The 21,376-nt window shown below is 38.7% G+C and overlaps 1 pseudogene; it reads left to right on the top strand.

The window, feature by feature from the left end:
- Positions 1-2,935: 2,935 nt before the first annotated feature.
- On the top strand, positions 2,936-10,783 carry LOC133311990 (putative receptor-like protein kinase At3g47110; annotated as a pseudogene).
- Positions 10,784-21,376: the final 10,593 nt, after the last annotated feature.

Genomic DNA, 21,376 nt, shown 5'->3' with positions numbered 1-21,376 from the left:
TTTCTTAGTATGCTCTGTGGCTGCAGCTTAGACTGATCTGTCACATCAGAAAAGAATGATCCTTGGGAAGTTGTTGGGTTGACCACCGTTGTCGTTGACCGACCACCGTTGACCGCGTCGTCCACCGTTGACAGCCGTCTCCGGCGACTTTTCCAGTGACTTTTCCGATGACTTTCCGGCGATCCACCTCCGTCTCCGGTGACTTTTTCGACGACCCACCGCCGTCTCCGGCGACTTTTTCGATTCCGCGAAGTTTTGTTTTTCTTTAATCTTCTTTCTTCCCAAGATGGAGTATTTATACTATTCATCATCCATCTTGAGGGGGAGCACTGTCCAAGTTGCTGATGTTGTCTCCGCTGATGTCAATTCCGACACCGAAGTTCCTCTTGAGGGGGAGCACTGTCCATGTTGCTGATGGTCATTCCAGCACAATTGTCTTTGCCGATGATAATTCCGGCACTGTTTAAATGTTCCTCTTGAGGGGGAGCACCGTCCATGTTGCTGACGGTCATTCCAGCACAATTGTCTTTGTCGATGATCATTTCGGCATCTTCCATGTTGATGTTCATTTCGACGCCATTTTTAGCACATTGTTGATTTTTGGTTTCTCATTTAGGAGATTTATTTTGATGTTATGTTACTTGGTCTTTCTTGTAATAAGCTTGTAGCATAGTCAAGGGGAAACCGCGACTGCTCACCAACTGTTAAATGAAATGTCTGAGAGGGATCTTGATGCTGATGTCCTGGTCAGCTCAGTTGTCTTTGCCGATGATAATTCTGACACCATCCACGCTCTGATGTCCTTTCCAGCACTGTCTCTTTATCAGCTCTTCAGACTGATGGTCATTCCAGTTGATTTGTTGTACTTAGTTATTTCATTTCGTTGATGTAGCATTGTTGTTTTTGGTTCCTAATGGGAGTATTATTTATGTATCAAGCTTGTAGCATATGATTTATATGCTACAGCTTGAGGGGGAGTGTTAAGAGTGTTAGTGTTAATAGTGTAGAAGTCCCACATTGAGTGTGTCTCTTTGTATTCTTCAATTGGTTTGCTATATAATAGCACCAATGTTGTGTAGTTTAATACAACAAGGATTACTATCATTTCCTCTTGTATCTATGAGATTTAACATGGTATCTAGAGCCTAACAAGAGGAATCTTAATCCGTTTAACTTAGATATATTTTCCATAATTTCAATATGGTTATAGAGAGATATCACCCTCCTTGAGGGATTCCCGTTGCTATTTCTTTTTCGGATTTTTCTTAGTATGCTCTGTGGCTGCAGCTTAGACTGATCTGTCACATCAGAAAAGAATGATCCTTGGGAAGTTGTTGGGTTGACCACCGTTGTCGTTGACCGACCACCGTTGACCGCGTCGTCCACCGTTGACAGCCGTCTCCGGCGACTTTTCCAGTGACTTTTCCGATGACTTTCCGGCGACTTTTTCGGCGATCCACCACCGTCTCCGATGACTTTTTCGACGACCCACCGCCGTCTTCGGCGACTTTTTCGATTCCGCGAAGTTTTGTTTTTCTTTAATCTTCTCTCTTCCCAAGATGGAGTATTTATACTATTCATCATCCATCTTGAGGGGGAGCACTGTCCAAGTTGCTGATGTTGTCTCCGCTGATGTTAATTCCGACACCGAAGTTCCTCTTGAGGGGGAGCACTGTCCATGTTGCTGATGGTCATTCCAGCACAATTGTCTTTGCCGATGATAATTCTGGCACTGTTTAGAAGTTCCTCTTAAGGGGGAGCACTGTCCATGTTGCTGATGGTCATTCCAGCACAATTGTCTTTGCCGATGATAATTCCGGCACTGTTTAGAAGTTCCTCTTAAGGGGGAGCACTGTCCATGTTGCTGATGGTCATTCCAGCACAATTGTCTTTGCCGATGATAATTCCGGCACTGTTTAGAAGTTCCTCTTAAGGGGGAGCACTGTCCATGTTGCTGATGGTCATTCCAGCACAATTGTCTTTGCCGATGATAATTCCGACACTGTTTAGAAGTTCCTCTTGAGGGGGAGCACTGTCCATGTTGCTGATGGTCATTCCAGCACAAATTGTCTTTGCCGATGATAATTCCGCCACTGTTTAGAAGTTCCTCTTGAGGGGAGCACTGTCCATGTTGCTGATGGTCATTCCAGCACAATTGTCTTTGCTTCCGGCACTGTTTAGAAGTTCCTCTTGAGGGGGAGCACTGTCCATGTTGCTGATGGTCATTCCAGCACAATTGTCTTTGCCGATGATCATTCTGGCATCTTCCATGTTAATGTTCATTTCGACGCCATTTTTAGCACATTGTTGATTTTTGGTTTCTCATTTAGGATTTATTTTGATGTTATGTTACTTGGTCTTTCTTGTAATAAGCTTGTAGCATAGTCAAGGGGAAACCACGGCTGCTCACCAACTGTTAAATGAAATGTCTGAGAGGGATCTTGATGCTGATGTCCTGGTCAGCTCAGTTGTCTTTGCCGATGATAATTCCGACACCATCCATGCTCTGATGTCCATTCCAGCACTGTCTCTTTATCAGCTCTTCAGACTGATGGTCATTCCAGTTGATTTGTTGTACTTAGTCATTTCATTTCGTTGATGTAGCATTGTTGTTTTTGGTTCCTAATGGGAGTATTATTTATGTATCAAGCTTGTAGCATATGATCTATATGCTACAGCTTGAGGGGGAGTGTTAAGAGTGTTAGTGTTAAGAGTGTTAGTGTTAATAGTGTAGAAGTCCCACATTGAGTGTGTCTCTTTGTATTCTTCAATTGGTTTGCTATATAATAGCACCAATGTTGTGTAGTTTAATACAACAAGGATTACTATCATTTCCTCTTGTATCTATGAGATTTAACAATTATAAATACACATCTTAGTAAGAGAACAATATCATAAACTTGCATGCAATCTCAACCAAAGAAGCAAAGTATATATGGCTTTGTTTTCTCAATTACTTCTTCATTTTGCCTTAGTAATGATCCTCCTCCCCTTTGATTTACACAACCTTTTGGTTGGTGTATCAATATCATCAACCACTCTAAGCATAACCACAGACAGAGAAGCCTTGATCTCATTGAAGTCTCAATTGAGTGATGACACTTCTCACCCATTATCCTCTTGGAGCCAGAAAAATTCATCTCCTTGCAAATTGGACTGGTGTCCTATGTGACAATCTTGATCAGAGAGTGACTGGCTGGCTTGGATCTTTCAGGCTTGGGACTCTCAGGTCATTTAAGCCCTTATGTTGGTAACCTTTCCTTTCTTCAGTCCTTACAGTTGCAGGATAATCAACTCACAGGAGTGATTCCTGACCAAATTGGTAACCTTTTCAGGTTGAGAGTTCTAATATATGAGCTCTAACAGCATACAAGGATTTCTTCCTTCAAACATCACCCACTTGAATGAGCTCCAGATGCTTGATTTATCCTCAAACAAGATTGTCAGCAGAATCCCTGAAGACATAAGCAGCTTGAAAAAGCTGCAGGTCTTGAAACTGGGAAGGAATAGCCTCTATGGTTCAATACCAGCAGCTCTAGGAAAATTTTCTTCTCTCAAAAATATCAGTTTTGGAACCAACTCACTCACTGGCTTGATTCCCAGTAACTTGGGTAGGCTCCATAATTTGATTGAGCTTGATCTCACTCTTAACAATCTCACTGGGATTGTTCCACCTGTTATATATAACTTATCTTCCCTTGTTAACTTAGCATTATATAGCTGCAAACTCCTTGTGGGGTGAGATTCCTCAGGATGTTGGCCATAAACTTCCAAAACTCCTAGTGTTCAATTTCTGTTTCAATAAATTTACAGGTAGAATTCCAGGGTCTTTGCACAACCTCACCAACATTAGGATCATCCGCATGGCTTCCAACCATTTGGAAGGAACTGTGCCACCTGGTTTGGGAAATCTTCCATTTCTTCGCATGTATAATAATAATATTGGGTATAACGGGATAGTTAGCACAGGAGTAAGAGGTCTAGACTTCATTACTTCTTTGACAAACAGCACCAACCTGAACTTTCTGGCAATTGATGGCAATATGCTGCAAGGTATAATTCCTGAAACCATTGGCAATCTCTCCAAGGATCTCTCAAAACTATACATGGGAGAGAATCGTTTCAATGGAAGCATTCCCACATCCATTGGTCGTCTTAGTGGCTTGAGGTTGTTAAACTTGAGCTACAATTCAATCTTTGGAGAAATCCCACATGAGTTAAGCCAGTTAGAGGAACTACAAGAGCTATCTCTGGCTGGAAATCACATATCAGGAAGTATTCCAAATTCCCTTGGTAATCTCCTCAAGTTAAACCAGATTGATTTGTCAAGAAATGAACTTGTGGGAAGAATACCCACAAGTTTTGGCAATTTTCAAAACCTGCTCTACATGGATTTATCCAGCAACAAACTCAATGGAAGCATACCTATGGAAATCCTCAATCTCCCTACTTTGAGCAATGTTCTAAACTTGTCTATGAACTTCTTGAGTGGACCAATACCTCAAGTTGGGAAATTGCCTAGCGTTGCCTCCGTTGACTTTTCTAATAACCAATTGTATGATGGCATCCCCAGTTCATTCAGCAATTGTCTGAGCTTGGAAAAAAATTGATTTTGTCCCGGAATCTTCTTTCAGGTCCCATTCCAAAAACTCTTGGAGATGTGAGAGGCTTGGAAACTTTGAACCTCTCTTCCAACCAACTATCAGGATCCATTCCTATTGAGCTTAAAAATCTACGTGCCCTTAAGCTTTTAAACCTCTCTTACAATGATCTAGAAGGAGCTATTCCTAGTGGTGGAATTTTCCAAAATTTCACTGCTGTCCATGTACAAGGCAATAGAAAACTCTGCTCGCATTCCGCATGTGTGCCTCATGGCCATGGAAGAAGAAATGTCAGACTTTACATCATCATAGCCATTGTGGTAGCATTAATACTATGTCTCACAATTGGCTTGCTACTATACATAAAGAATGGAAAAGGGAAGGTAACAGCAGCATCAGCTTCTGAACTGCTAAAGCCTCATGCTCCAATGGTCTCTTATGACGAGCTTCGTCTTGCAACTGAGGAGTTCAGCCAAGAAAATTTAATAGGAATTGGGAGCTTTGGTTCAGTCACTTAAGTCATGGAAATACTGTTGCAGTGAAAGTGCTTGACACTCTAAGAACTGGTTCTTTAAAGAGTTTCTTTGCAGAGTGCGAGGCTATGAAGAACTCAAGGCATAGAAATCTTGTTAAGTTGATCACATCATGCTCTAGTGTTGACTTTAAAAACAATGATTTTTTTGGCTCTGGTCTATGAGTACTTGTGTAATGGGAGCTTGGAAGATTGGATTACGGGAAGGAGAAAGAAAGCATGCAAATGGAAATGGGTTAAACCTTATGGAGAGACTGAACATAGCTATTGATGCTGCTTGTGCATTGGATTACCTGCACAATGATAGTGAAATTCCTATTGTGCGTTGTGATTTGAAGCCCAGCAACATTCTCCTGGATGATGAAGATATGACTGCAAAGGTTGGAGACTTTGGATTGGCTAGGTTGCTGATTCAAAGATCAACTAATCAAGTTTCCATCAGCTCCACTCATGCCCTTAGAGGTTCAATTGGTTACATACCTCCAGGTTAGTAGCCTCACATCTTCCTCTTCAATTGAATAATAGTATACAACTTGCCAAGCTTAAATCTCTCTTCAATTTTTCTTAACTCATTCAAGTATAATATGGCCATAAAAGAAAACAACTATCTTTATGATATCAACTCTTATGATTTAAGTATAAATCCTCAATAAAAATATCTAAGTTTCTCAATTCCCTCTTTATGAAACTTTTAATACACATTCTGAAACATGAAATAATTACTAGCTAGTGTTACTTCTCTCATGCTTTTTTTTAACAAATAAAGTATTTGTAATGCAGAGTATGGATGGGGAGAGAAACCATCTGCAGCTGGAGATGTATATAGTTTTGGGATAGTGTTACTAGAACTCTTCTCAGGGAAAAGCCCAACTGATGAATGGTTCACAGGAGGACAAAGCATAACAAGATGGGTGCAAACAGCATTCAAAGATAAGACTGTGCAAGTCATTGACCCAAAGCTGCTATCCCTCATTTTTCTTGATGACCATGCCAATAGTTCCAATCTACAACTCTCTTGTATGGAAGCAATTGTAGGAGTTGGCCTTTCATGCACTGCAGACAATCCAAATGAACGCATTGGCATCAGAGATTGTTGTAAATATTTGTTATTTTATTATTATTAGTATTTGTTGTATTGGGCCAAGCCCATTAGGTCAAGTATTAGGGTTTTCATTCTCTATAAATAGAGACCTCTTTAAACAGATTATTCATACAATTTAATAATATTTCAAATACCCTTTTCTTTCAACATGGTATCAGAGCCTCACCGTCCTCCACTTTAAAGTGGAAGCACAAAAAAGGTAAACCAAAGATTGGGCCTGTTGCATAATCCACGCTTCAAGTCAAGAGGGCTCTTGCGTGAGGGGGCGTGTTGAGATATATAGTCCCACATTGGTTGAAGAGCAACTAATGTGGAGTTTATAAGGCCTTGGCACTCCCACCCTTAGAGAGAGCAACTAATGTGGAGTTTATAAGGCCTTAGGCACTCCCACCCTTAGAGCTAGCTTTTGGGGTGGTGTATCTCAAGGTTCTTTACATGGTATCAGTAGCACCAGAATCTGTTTCTTCACAAAATCATCACCTGTGATAATAATATCATCAACATATACAAGGAGCACATTAAGCTTCCCATTATGGGAGTGCTTGAAGCTACTCCTGGTAAAGGGTTGTTATTCCGACATGATGGCAATCTCTCTTTAGAAGTTTACACTGATGCTGATTATGCTGGATCTGTGACTGACCGTCGTTCTACCACTGGTTACTGCATGTTTCTTTGCGGTAACTTGGTGACATAGAGAAGTAAGAAACAAGATGTGGTCGCCAGATCAAGTGCAGAAGCTGAATTTCGTGCTATGACTCAAGGCATTTGTTAGTTACTTTTTTTTTTTAGCTAGGCTCTACATCCTATCCGCAAGGTTATGTTACTGTTCACTTATCCTAACTACATTTACCATGGAGTAACTCACAAATGCCTTGAGCCATAGCTCGAAATTCAGCTTCTGCACTTGATCTGGCAACCACATCTTGTTTCTTACTTCTCCATGTCACTAAGTTACCACAGAGAGACATGCAATAACCAGTGGTAGATCGACGGTCAGTCACGGATCCAGCATAATCAGCATCAGTGTAGACTTCTAAAGAGAGATTGTCGTCACGTCGGAATAACAATCCTTTACCAGGAGTAGCTTTAAGATACTGAAGAATTCTCTCTACTACCTGCATGTGTTTCTCCTTTGTATCGTGCATAAACTGACTGACAACACTAACAACATAAGCTAGGTCTGGTCTAGTATGAGCCAGATATATCAATTTCCCAACTAGCCGTTGATATTGTCCTTTATCAACTGGAGGACTTTCTTCTTCATAGCCTATCTTGTGATTCTGCTCAATAGGAGTATTAGAGGGATTACACCCGAGCTTTCCTGCTTCTTTGAGGAGATCAAGAACATATTTCCTCTGGCTGATAAAAATTTCTTTGCTCGAATGAGCTACTTCTATCCTTAGGAAATATCTCAGTTTCCCAAGGTCTTTGATTTCAAACTCAGAGGCAAACCGTGTTTGTAGAATCTGTCTCTCCACAAAATCATCACCTGTGATAATAATATCATCAACATATACAAGGAGCACAGTAAGCTTCCCATTTTGGGAGTGCTTGAGAAAAAGAGTGTGATCTCCTTGACTCTGTCTGTATCCTAAGGTCATCATAACCTTAGTAAACTTTCCAAACCAGGCACGAGGTGACTGCTTCAATCCATACAAGGCCTTTTTTAATCTACAAACTTTATTTTCTCCCTTCACAGAATCAAAACCAGACGGGATTTCCATGTAGACTTCTTCATCTAACTCACCATTGAGGAAAACATTCTTCACATCAAATTGATTTATATCCCAATTGTAATTGGCAGCAAGGGATAACAAGACTCTCACTGTATTCATCTTTGCAACTGGAGCAAATGTTTCTTCATAATCAATGCCATAGGTTTGAGAGTAACCTTTGGCAACTAATCGAGCCTTGTATCTCTCAAGAGTTCCATCAGAATTATATTTCAGGGCATAAATCCATCTGCACCCTACTACTTTATTTCCATTAGGTCTATCAATAACCTCCCATACTTTATTTTTCTCCAATGCATTCATCTCCTCTTGCATGGCTTGAGCCCAATTCCCATCTTTCAAGTCTTTATGTACTGATTTTGGGATTGCAATAGAGTCTAGTGCTGAAACAAAGCTTTTGTACTGCACCGAAAGATTAGCAGAGGAAACAAAATGGGAGATAGGGTATTGAGTACAAGAGGTACAAGATTTCTTGGGACAAGATCTTTTTCCTTTTCTAAGAGCAATGGGTAAATCATCAGAATCAGTAGTAATGGGTAAGTCATCAGAAGTATTAACATCAAGATCAGAAATATGAGATTCAGGACTTACCAGTGGTTCAGACGATTGAGGTTGCTGCTGAGGCAATGTGAGCTATTTCCTTCTTTGATATACCAACTCAGGTGTCATAATCTTCCGTATCTCTGGTGTACTTGATGTATCAGTCACAGGAGGATCAGTCACATGAGGATCACTCACAGGAGGATCAGACACAGAAGGATCACTCACAGGAGGTTCAGACACAGGAGAAACATGAATAGACACTGAAGACTCAAAGCAGGGAGGTGAAGGATTCTCCCCCTGAAGATGAGGACCTTGGAAAAAGGACTCAGATTCCTGAAATGTAACATCTATAGAAACAAAGAGTTTCCTACTACCAGGATGATAGCACTTGTAGCCCTTCTTATCAGGAACATAACCAAGAAAAACACATTTAATAGCCCTAGGGTCCAACTTACTGCGATGATGTTTATGAACATGAACAAAAACAACACACCCAAACACTCGTGGAGGAAGACTCATAGTTAGAATAGAAGGGAAAAAAGAAGTTATAGAGTGAATAGGACTTACATGGTCAAGGACCCGAGTGGGTAAACGGTTGATCAAGAATGCTGCAATAAGAATAACATCTCCCCAATAGTATTTGGGTACATGTGTCTGAAACATTAATGCACGAGCCACTTCAAGAAGGTGACGATTTTTTCTTTCAGCAACCTCATTCTGTTGAGGGGTGTCAACACAAGTAAGTTCATGAATCATACCGTTATTTCGTATAAATTCGGAAAAACTGTGATTAACATATTCAGTACCATTATCTGTTCTTAGTCTCTTAATTTTTCTACCAAATTGGGTCTCAACCATTTTAGAAAATTGAAAGAACAGTTGTGGTACCTCAGACTTTTCACGCATTAAGTAAACCCAAGTTACACGAGTGCAATCATCAATAAAAAAAAATCATCTATTTCAAGAAGCATGAGGAACTTTAGAAGGACCCCAAACATCAGAATGAATAAGATCAAAAGGTTCAACACTCTTAGTACTACTAGAAGGAAAAGACACACGATGATGTTTAGCAAACTCACAAACATCACAATGAAAAGACTCAACAGGCTTAGACAAAAATAAAGACCTGAGTAAACCAAATAGAGGATGTCTCAATCGCTTATGATGAAGCCAAATCAAAGAATCAGCAGTTGATTGACCATGAGACATCAAGATGTGATCTGTTACTTTATTTGCGGGAGATTGTGACACCAGATAGTACAGCCCACCTTGCTCTTTAGCACTACCAATCGTCTTTCCGGTGGCGAGATCCTGAAAAAAACAATGGGTAGGGAAGAAGGTTACAATACAATTCAAATCTTTTGTAATTTTATGAATAGAAAGAAGATTCGTGGAGAGTTTTGGAACATGAAGAGCATCTTTAAGATGTAAGGACTGTTGTAAGTTTATGTCACCAGAACCCACAACTGATGTATGTGAGCCATCAGTTATGGCTATTGTATGCGTTCCAATGGTAGGATGATAAGAAGTAAAGGAGTCAGCACAACAATCCATATGATCAGTAGCACCAGAATCAACAATCCAAGAATGTTCAAAATCAGTACATGAAGAAAGGAAAGAATGAGTTTTGGAGCTCATACCATTCATAGCCAAAGCACTAGTATCAGATGGCTTACTCAGATAATCAAGGATGGTTCGGAGCCGTTCCAACTCATACTTATCTGGACGGAATGCAGGTTAGGTCTCATTAGGTGCAGGGGTTATTTCAGAGGAAGTAAAATGCGCTTGACCATGCATCCTTGCCATCTTTTCTAAGACAGTTTGCTTTCCATGGAGGCGAAAGCATAAATCCTTGATATGACCTGTTCTTTTACAATAAGAACACCATTGATCATCTCTCTTAGGTTTAGAAGATGCACCACCATAAAACTTTGTAAAGGAAATCCTTTGAGAAGAGGTCATACTGCACAAAAACAGTCAACGAAAAAGATCCAAGAAGCCAAAAAAATTCAGAAAAAATACCAAACGATGCCCGATCAAAGTGCAGGGCACAGATGCAGAAACAGCTTGGAGAGACGATCAGAATCGTGGTGGTCCGAGGCAGAGAAACACTGTCACGCGCCGTCACCCGCCGGTGAAGCTGGCGGCGCGTGGGATTCACGCGCAGAGACAAGGGCGGCGCGTGGAGGCACGTCTGACCTCTGATGGTGCTGGGTTTTTCAGGCAAAGGTCGTCCGGCGAGAGCGGTGGTTTCTGTGGCTGTTCGGAGTGAAAATTCATCCGAAAAAAGGTCCAAAGGTAGAAACAGGTGCTGTTACGTTTATGAACGGCTTTGTCGCGTGGTTGCAGGTTTTTGCCACTGTGTTTAAGTTTATTTTCTTGTTGTGCAAGAGGTCCAAGAAAAAAAAAAGTGGTCTTCTCGGTCCAAGAGATCTCCAGAAAAAAATTTCCAGTAGCGGCTGATGGCGGCGAGAGACGAAAAAAGAATAAAAAAGGTTTCGAAGGCGCGGAAGCAGAGCCCTCAGGATCGAGAGCTCTGATACCAACTTGAAAGAAAAGGGTATTTGAAATATTATTGAATTGTGTAAATAATCTGTACAAAGGGGTCTCTATTTATAGAGAATGAAAACCCTAATATTTGACCTAATACTTGACCTAATGGGCTTGGCCCAATACAACAAATAATAATAATAAAATAACCAATATTTACAACAAAAATTCTATATAAAATGTAAAACCAAAACAGTATTCATACTTAACACTTTGGAAACATTCAGACTACTTGCTTAGTTGCTTCATAGTTTATTACAAAATAATTCAACTAGTTACTGAAGGATTCACTAAATATACGTAAAAAGATAAAAAATGCTACCTCTTAATATCTTCAAACTTCAAATGCATGCAATGCTCTTGAAAACAAACCGTGTAATTCAGTATAAAAAGAGGGTAATCAAAAGATTAGGCGATCAGAATGCCAGATGCAGGTTATTCCAAAAGCTAAACAAAGGCAGTACTAGCCACCACCATTAGGTGAGAAATTCGATGGTATCACTAAATAAAAAAACAACTATTTTCTAGTGGAGAAGACAACTTCAGAGAAGAAAACTTGTATTTCTCTCCAACTTTTTACTCTGTGTGCTTTGCTTACAATATGGATTAGTTTATATAGGCAGTAGATTGCCTTTTCATGAACCTAACATTAAAATAGCCATAAACCACAAAATTAAACTTCCAACTCTTGGCCTCTCATTTTCTTCTAACTCTTGGCCTTTCACTTTCTCGCAACTCTTGGCCTTTCACTTACCTAAAAACAAGACTGCTTAATTAAGACTATTAAATATAAAACTAACAAACCATTTAAAGTTTATTCAACAAAACTCCTCCATAAACTTAAATGCTTCTGCCATCTTTCATCCCAAGCATCTTCTTGCAATTGTTGAGCAGCACCGTCGGTAGTGGCTTTGTGAAGATGTCCCCGACTTGCTCTTGGCTGGTCACGTGTGTTAGCTCCACATTTCCTTCCTTTACTTGATCCCGGATGAAGTGAAATCGGACGTCAATATGCTTGCTTCTTTCATGATTTACCGGGTTCTTTGCTAGCTCTATAGCCGACTTATTGTCAATTCGGATCACAGTTTGGCCGACTTGTTTTTCCTCCAGATTGCTTAGCAAATTCCTGAGCCACATTGAATGACAAACACACCAAGATGCAGCTACATATTCAGCTTCACATGTCGACAGTGTCACAATAGGTTGCTTCTTCGAAATCCAAGTGAATGCCGTGTTGCCCATGAAAAACACATATCCAGCCGTGCTCTTTCGATCATCTACGTCTCCACACCAATCACTGTCAGAATATCCAATCAACTTGTATTTTGCCGAGCTCGAGTAGTGTAACCCATGTGAAACTGTACCTTGAACATACCTCAGAATTCTCTTTACCGCCTTCCAATGTGTGTATCTTGGCTCCTCCATGAACCGACTTACTATGCCGACACTCAACGAGATATCCGGCCACGTGCATGTGAGATAGCGTAGGCTTCCCACCAAACTTCTGTACTTGCTTGCATCAACACGGTCTCCTCCATCAAACTTAGAAAGTTTTGAACCGGGTTCCATTGGTGTTGAAACCGGGTTGCAATCTTCCATCTTGTACTTTTTCAAAATCTTTTTTGCATAAGCCTCCTGTGACACGAAGATTCCCTTCTCATTTTTTTTTACTTCCAAACCGAGAAAGAACTTCATAAAACCGAGATCTGTCATTTCGAACTCTCTTGTCATTGTGCTCTTGAACTCTTGTATCATCTTGGCATTGTTTCCCATAAAAATGAGGTCGTCAACATAAAGAGCCACAATTAACAAGTCTCCTCCATTTTTCTTGACATACACAGCATGTTCATATGGACATTGTTCAAGTCCATTCTCCTTGAAATATTTGTCAATACGAGCATTCCATGCTCGTGGTGCTTGCTTCAATCCGTAAAGTGCTTTCTTCAATCTCAGCACCTTCTTCTCTTCTCCTGCCTTCATATAGCCCGGCGGTTGTTCCACATAAACTTCTTCTTCAAGAACACCATTCAGGAATGCCGACTTTACATCCATTTGATGTATTAGCCATCTGTATTGAGCAGCCTGTGAGATGAGTAGCCGAATTGTCTCCATCCTTGTAACAGGGGCAAACACCTCGTCATAGTCAATTCCAGCCTTCTGCTTATAACCTTTTGCAACTAGCCGAGCTTTATATCGTTCTATCTCTCCTTGAGCATTCATGTTCTTCTTGAACACCCACTTCACTCCAATGGGCCGACTTCCTTTTGGTAGCTCGGCTAACTCCCATGTGTTATTTCGGTCAATGGCTTCTATCTCTTCATCCATGGCGTCTTGCCATTTCTTATCTCGGATGGCTTCTTCAAAACTTATGTTCTCAGAGTCTGCAAGAAGACAAACAAAATGTACCTCACTTGTTGACTCATATATGTCTTGTATGCTTCGCATCCTGGGTTGTCGTACCTCGTCTTCATCATCAGAAGCTTCAGGACTTGCCGGGTTGATAATTTGTGTTGTGATTCCGTCTTCAAAGTTTATCTCAGATGAATTGCTCCAGTCCCACTCATTTGCTTCATTGAGCTTTACATCTCTGCTCACTATGACTTTCTTGTTGACGGGGTCAAACAGCTTATACCCCTTTGTTTTTTCATCATATCCAATAAAAACATATTTCTTGCTTTTATCCTCAAGCTTGGTTCTGAGCTGGTCCGGTATGTGTGCATAGGCCACACTACCAAAAACTATGAGATGAGCCACTGAAGGCTTTTGACCGCTCCATGCTTCCTGTGGTGTTTTGTCATCCAAGCTTGAATGTGGACATCGGTTCTGCACATACACAACACACTGCACAGCTTCCGCCCAAAACTCCTTCGACATCCTTTTGTTCTTCAGCATTGACCGAACCATGTCAAGAATAGTCCGGTTCTTCCTTTCAGCCACGCCATTCTGTTGTGGTGAGTATGGTGCTGTTAGAAACCTCTTTATCCCTTGTTCCTCACAGAACGACATAAACGCTGTTGAGGTATATTCCCCACCTCTGTCAGACCGCACCGATTTGATATAGCTTCCTGTTGCTTTCTCAATCATCACCTTGAACTTTTTGAACACATCAAACACCTCGGACTTCTCCTTCAGAAAGTAAACCCAATTTTTCCGTGAGAAATCATCAATAAAGGAAATAAAATACTTCTTACCGCTGAAGGAACCCGGATTGATGGGTCCACACAAGTCGGTATGTATTAGTTCCAGAGGTTTCTTAGCCCGGAATCTTGCCATCTTCTGAAACGTGGTCCTGACATGCTTGCCAAGTACACAACTCTCACAAAACTTTCTTTCAAAGTTTATGTCAGGGAACCCGTCCACCATCTTTTTCTCTGCCAACTTGGTTAGACTACCATAATGTAGGTGACCAAACCGGAGATGCCAAAGTGACGCCTTATCTTCTACCTCGGCTTGTAAACATTCAACCTGTACACATTTCAAATTCAGTTTATACATACGATTCTTACCCATTTGAACTCGGACTATCATCCGACCTTGCTCATCTTTCAAATACAATACCCGGTCTTTCATAATAACCGAGTAACCTTTCTCCATCAGTTGACCCATGCTTAAAATATTGCTTTTTAGGTCGGGTACATAGTACACATCTCGAATTGAGCCAATTAACCCGTCCTTTTGTAGGAAACAGATCGTACCTCGGCCTTTTACCTCAACCTTTGAGGCATCCCCGAACGAAACATGTCTGGTTTCCACTTTTATCATCTCCTTGAAGAAGTGTTTATGTCCGCACATGTGGTTTCTCACACTCGTGTCAAGATACCACTCCATGTCATCGTCAGGACTTCCTTCACTGTGTGTCATTAACAAGACACCATCCTTCATCTCGCCTTCTGTGGCTAGGTTGGACGTCTCCTCCACCTTTTTCTCCTCTCTGCATTCTCTTGCGAAATGTCCGACTTTGCCACAGTTGTAACACTTGTCCGAGTTACAATCTTTCGCATAGTGACCAAACTTTCCACATTTGTGACACTCGATGTTTGAATAATGTGACCGACCTCCTCGTCGACCTCGTCCTCGTCCTCTCCAGTTTTGTTGATTTGACTGTCCTACCTCATCACTATACACTTCTTAACTTCGGCCTCGACCTCTACCACCACGGCTAGTACCTCGTCCACTGCGGCCACGTCCTCTACCTCAGAAATTTTGAGAATAGAGCATCTTCTCATCTTTAATTGTTGCTTTGGTCTGAAGTGCCTGCTCAAGAGTTTCCTCCTTCTTCTTCTTTCTTTGTTCATGCGCTTCAAGGGAACCCGCCAACTCGTCAATGGTGAGTGTAGACAGATCCTTTGACTCCTCTATCGCACAAACCACGTTTTCGAACTGGTCTGTCAAAGATCTCAAGATTTTCTCCACCACTCTGGTGTCAGGTATATCTTCTCCATTCCGTTTCAACTGGTTCACAATTCCTTGAACCCGGGCAACGAACCCGGATACTCCTTCCGTGTCCTTCATCTTCATTCCCTCCAACTCGGCACGAAGGGTTTGAAGCCGGACTTGTTTAACCCGGTTAGCTCCTCTATAGACATTTGCCAAGATGTTCCAGGCTGCCTTTGAGGTCTCACAATTTGCTATCTTCTCGAACCCGGATTCGTCTACAGCTCGGGAGAGCATGAATAACGCCAGCTTGTCTTTTGCACGCGTCTCTTTCAACGCTTTAGTTTAAGCCGCCGAATAGCCTCCAGTATCCTGTGGTTCTACAAAACCTGCTTGAACATTCTCCCAAGCGTCCTGGGATCCGAGAAGAGCCTTCATCTGGATGCTCCAATTCTCGTAGTTCTCCTTCGTCAACTTAGGTAGTGCCATATCACTCCCCCTTTCCATAGCTCTGATACCAATTTGTGGTATCACTAAATAAAAAAACAACTATTTTCTAGTGGAGAAGACAACTTCAGAGAAGAAAACTTGTATTTCTCTCCAACTTTTTACTCTGTGTGCTTTGCTTACAATATGGATTAGTTTATATAGGCAGTAGATTGCCTTTTCATGAACCTAACATTAAAATAGCCATAAACCACAAAATTAAACTTCCAACTCTTGGCCTCTCATTTTCTTCTAACTCTTGGCCTTTCACTTTCTCACAACTCTTGGCCTTTCACTTACCTAAAAACAAGACTGCTTAATTAAGACTATTAAATATAAAACTAACAAACCATTTAAAGTTTATTCAACAAATTCCAATCTTTCCAAACATGAAGAAAGAAAGAAAGAAATTATAAAAAAATAAATTTAACCAAAAAATTTAAAGTAAAGATTTTTATATTACACAAAAGTCCATTCAACTTAGAGGATGGAAAATACACTATGCAGCTGTACTAATTTGAAGTGTTCCGTTCAATGCAGATGGATAAACCCATTTCCATTGACTTGAACAAACAAATTTATGACAGAATAATTAACTACTTGACCAAGAAATATATGGGTTTTTCACATTAAAAGATATTAGGGCCAAAATTTAAAAGTTCTAGAGATCATAAGGTGGATATATGTAATTAATATAATCTTTATATGATTGATGTCGAAAGTGTATAGAAAAATAACTATAAATAAAAGAATTATGATTCATAGAAGAGAAATTTTTTCTTCTTAATTATAATTATCAAAATGATAAATATTCAATTCTTAAAATAATATTTTTTAAAAATAAGAAAAGTATCTAAAGATAAATATAATGATAATTATCTTTAAAAAAAAGAAAATTCTAAATAAAAAATAGTTGATTATAGTCAAAAACAATCTACTATATGATAATTCAAAGTTCAAAATCCGTCACAAATTTTAGACATCAAATCTATACAAATTTATTGCTTCATATAATTGTCATACACATATAAATATTTCACAAAATATGAATGTCTCACACATATGAATGCTTCACAAAATATGAATGCTCATGTAATCCTTCTCCATCCCAAATTTGCTTCACACAAATTGCATACAAATACTTCACAAATATTAATATCGCACGTAGAAAGGTCATTAATCTATCTGCACCTTGTTAGATCCACCATTGAATGAAAATATTTACAAGTGAATAAATAATTGTGACCCAAAAAATATAACTTTAACAAAGCAAATATGATAGAATTAAAAAGTTTTAAGTGGAAATAAATATATGAAATTTGATCTATTACTTTATGGGAAAAGTATGTCATTTTTAATGATATACTATTATGTCATTTTAAGATAGAGATAGACACAAAATAATAATTTTTTTATTTAAAATTTAAATTAAAAAAAATCACTCACTTTCTCCTCTATGATTTTCATTCTTTGAGTCTATCTTTTCCCTAAAATAACGTGACAAACATCAAACCCCTTTATTTTATTGACATATCTAAAAATTTAGGAGAGAATGGTCATATGACCTTTTATTTGACCTTTTAATCTAAAAATTGATGCATCAACATGGTCAATAAATTTTTCACCTTTTATTTACCAAAAACAAATTGACCTTTTACTTTCAAGCAACTCAAGATTAAAAGTAAAATGATATGATGGACATGAGAATATTTTTTTTCATGATAAAAAGTGATTGTATGTGAAAAACAAAGGCCTACAAAAGATTTAAATTGCATTACTGAGATATGATATTACGCCTTTTTTTTTCATGCCTATTTTTTTCTAACATTATTATATCACAATTTCAACTCACTTTCATTCTTTATCCCTTTTATTGAGATCATGATATAAGAGGAGTAGGTAGAATAGATATGAAAAAAGATAGGTATAAGATAACTCAAATTTGTAAGATTAAATATTTAATTGAAAACAATTTGAGCTTAAGTGAAAGAAAATAAACCTCACAAGAATTTTGTGAAATTTTGGAGTACATTTTTTTCTAGTTTTCTTGAGTTCCTAGAAGTTTTCAAAACTCAAAGAATGATCAAATTGGTCCAATTAACAATTTATAGGCATTTCTGACAAGTAATACAATATTTTTAAATAGATGGATTGAAATCTAAGCCAAAAAGTGTTACTTTTACAATCGAAACTTCTACGTACAGATATCCCATTTGACAAAGTAAGGTGACGAAAACCAAATATAAAGAGAAAAGTTAAGCGAGGTAATGAATGGAAAATGCTTTGACATCTGAGCCTATGATAATATAGCATGATGAATTTATATTAATATAAATTTAACATGTTTTATATTTAGGGATTTTTAGTTACAAAAAATAGTTATATTATGTCAAAGAAATAAAAATTAGCAGGGCCCATATAATTTAAAAAGAAAAAATATATATGACTAAATTGATGGCTCAGCACGAAAGTTTTCTCATATCCTGTAGCAGGACACATATATCTCCCTTATATTTATTATATATTATTGATTTCATTTGCATTTAATAGTTTATATGATTAATAAATTAAGTTTTTTAAATATAAATGAGATTCATAATTTATAATGGAGTAAAATTTGTCCCGATGATTTCCATTGTACAAATATTATTTGTAAAAGTAACATTTCTGGTGTATATATATACATAAATACATAACTGAGGTGTCAAAAGTGGGCAAAAAATTTAGTTTTCCAAAAAAAAAAAGTGGGCAAAAAAATTAATTTATTTCTTTTTTAACAAAGAATTATGAAAATGTAGTCGTTTTAAATTATTTATGCAAATATAGCACTCAAACATGCCCACATGGGATGTGTTCCAATGGAGAGAGACACTCTCATGTGGGGCGTGACTTACTGGGCAAACACGCCCAAGAGAGGCGTGACCTAGAGGAGAGAGACACGCCCAATAGGAGTGTGACCTATGAGGGAGACACACCTAATGTAGGCGTGTTCCAGCATAAGATCACGCCCAATCAGGGCGTGTGTAACAGCCCGTTACGTACCGGTAATGTTATCGTTACATATGGTATTAAGCGCAGTTACAATCACAGTAATTGAGTTAATTAAATTACGGATAAACTTTTTCCTTTATTTAAATTCTCATTGTTAAACATTATCCATTTCCGTAAATAATTAAAACAACACCATAATTGTAAATGCAATAGTCGCGGAAGCATCAAACATACTAATTTTAATCTCTCCAATCCATACCATTTATTTCAGATTTTAAAAAAACACATTTTCAAAAATTACACAGTGGTAATCGATTACCATGCTTGAGGTAATCGATTACCAAAGGTTCCAGAATGAGGCAGTAGCCAAATTTGGGCTCCCTTATTTTTGGTAATCGATTACCTGGACATAGGTAATCGATTACTGAACTAGGTGATCGATTACCTATGTCAAGGTAATCGATTACTTTGAACACAGTGGCTCAATTTTGCGTCCCCTGTTTCAGGTAATCGATTACCAAGGAAAAGTAATTGATTACTGATGCTCTCCAGCAAGTATACCGATCGCACAAGTAATATAGAAAGTAAGTAGAGTATCGTCTCCACAGGGATTGTAAACCAAGTACTACAATAACCAGTCCCCTTAAGTTGAAAAACTCGGTTTGATGTTTGGAAAAATTGTGAATTGATTTTTGAGTAACAATAAGAAATAAAAGTAAAGACTTGTTTTTGAATTTTTATTTAATAGAAATAAAACAATAACAGTGAGAATTAATTTTAAAAATATAAGAAAAACATTGTAGCTAGAGCGCACTCACCTTATGATCCTCACTTCTTACTTTGGATTGATTCACAATACTTATTCATATAATTACTCGGATAAATTATTATCTAAGAATATTTATTAGTTAACCCTCAATTACTTGCAAGGTTAACCCTTTAATCCCCAATTGGAACCTCAATTCCTTGCAATGTTCCTCATGGTATTAAGCAATGAACGCAATAATTTAAGCATCCGCAATTAAATACACATCTATTCCTAGCATGCATACCAATTGTTATCCTACCCCCTTTCAAGATCAAAACCCCAATATTCCTATCTAGGGTTCTAACCCTCAAACTATTCTCAACTATCAGATTGATCAGTTCTAATAAAGAAAATAGAAAATACGCACAAGGTAGAGACAAAGATAATTATATAAATGAGTAAAATTAAATCAATCCATCGTAACAAGGGTTCACATAGGGCTCGTGACCATAACTACAATAAAAGATAACTAGCCAAGCATAATCATGGCTAAAAGTAATCCAATATTCAAAAGCATAAAATTAAGGAGAAAGGAGAATAAGAACTTGATCCCAAGAATCCTCTCTGAGCACCGACGTCATCTCTCTTCCGAAGAATATGTCTCAATACCTAATTCTGTCATAGGGATCCTATTTATAATCCTCTTTTCCTTCTTCCAAAAATACCCTTCGCGCAGCACGGTCAAATTTCCTGCAAACCGGCGCCACTTCGCGCGGAGCTTCTGTCTCAAATTGAAAAACTGGAACCGATTGTACGTAACATGGCGCCGGTTGGCGCTATCCTCCTTGATTTTTGGGCGCCACTTGGCGCCAACTTTCCTTCACTTTGGGCGCCTAGTGACGCCAAGATTTCCTCCAATTTGGGCGATGAATATGGCGCCAGTTGGCGCCACTTTGGTGCCACTCAAAATTGACCAGTGTGGAGTTCGCAATTCGGCGCGGGTCTGCGTCAGTGTGGCGCCAGTCCGCGCCATATTTCTGTCCATTGTACTATGACAAATCAGTGTGGAGTCGCGTCTACAGGCTTTTTATAATTTGTAATTTTCACTCCTTTTTCCTGCATAAACACAACCAATAGGTGAGAAATATTATTGACATAGAAAGAATCAATATAATTAGCAAATATATATTTAAATCGCTCTAGTATGACTCAGTTCTTATCAATTTTAACACAGAAAAACCACACTTGCCAGAGGCACATCAAATCATTCCCAGATTTAAGCGTTGTTGTCCCCAGCAATGTACAAGACTCAATCGCGAAAATATTCAATTAATCCAACATAACATTCTAGAGATACTCTCAGACACAATATGCTATGCATGCCTGACTCAACATCATAAACTCCCAATAATGTCATCAGCTTCTTAAAGATGCAAGTCTACATTGATTACCCCTCACACAGATAATAATAGTATTCACTCAACACTCAGTGTTTAAGGGTATCATGAGCACTCAATTACTCAAAGCTATAACACTACCATAGGCTTGATCATATTCTCAACAATTCTTAAAAATGAAGAATCAAACACATGCATCAATTGATCAAAAGGACTTCACAGGTTGTAACTTGGCCGAGGTAACAGGTAGGAAAATATGGATAATAGCTCAAACAACAATGAGATTGAAAAACTAAATTTATTTCACTTTAACACATTC

The sequence above is a fragment of the Gastrolobium bilobum genome, unplaced genomic scaffold, assembly GCF_033153095.1.
Source record: "Gastrolobium bilobum isolate Gb01-03AN ecotype WA unplaced genomic scaffold, APGP_CSIRO_Gbil_v1 utg26293, whole genome shotgun sequence".
Classification (NCBI taxonomy): Eukaryota; Viridiplantae; Streptophyta; class Magnoliopsida; order Fabales; family Fabaceae; genus Gastrolobium; species Gastrolobium bilobum.
Note: the sequence above shows the minus strand (reverse complement) of the source record. Positions and strands in the feature narration are given on the sequence as shown.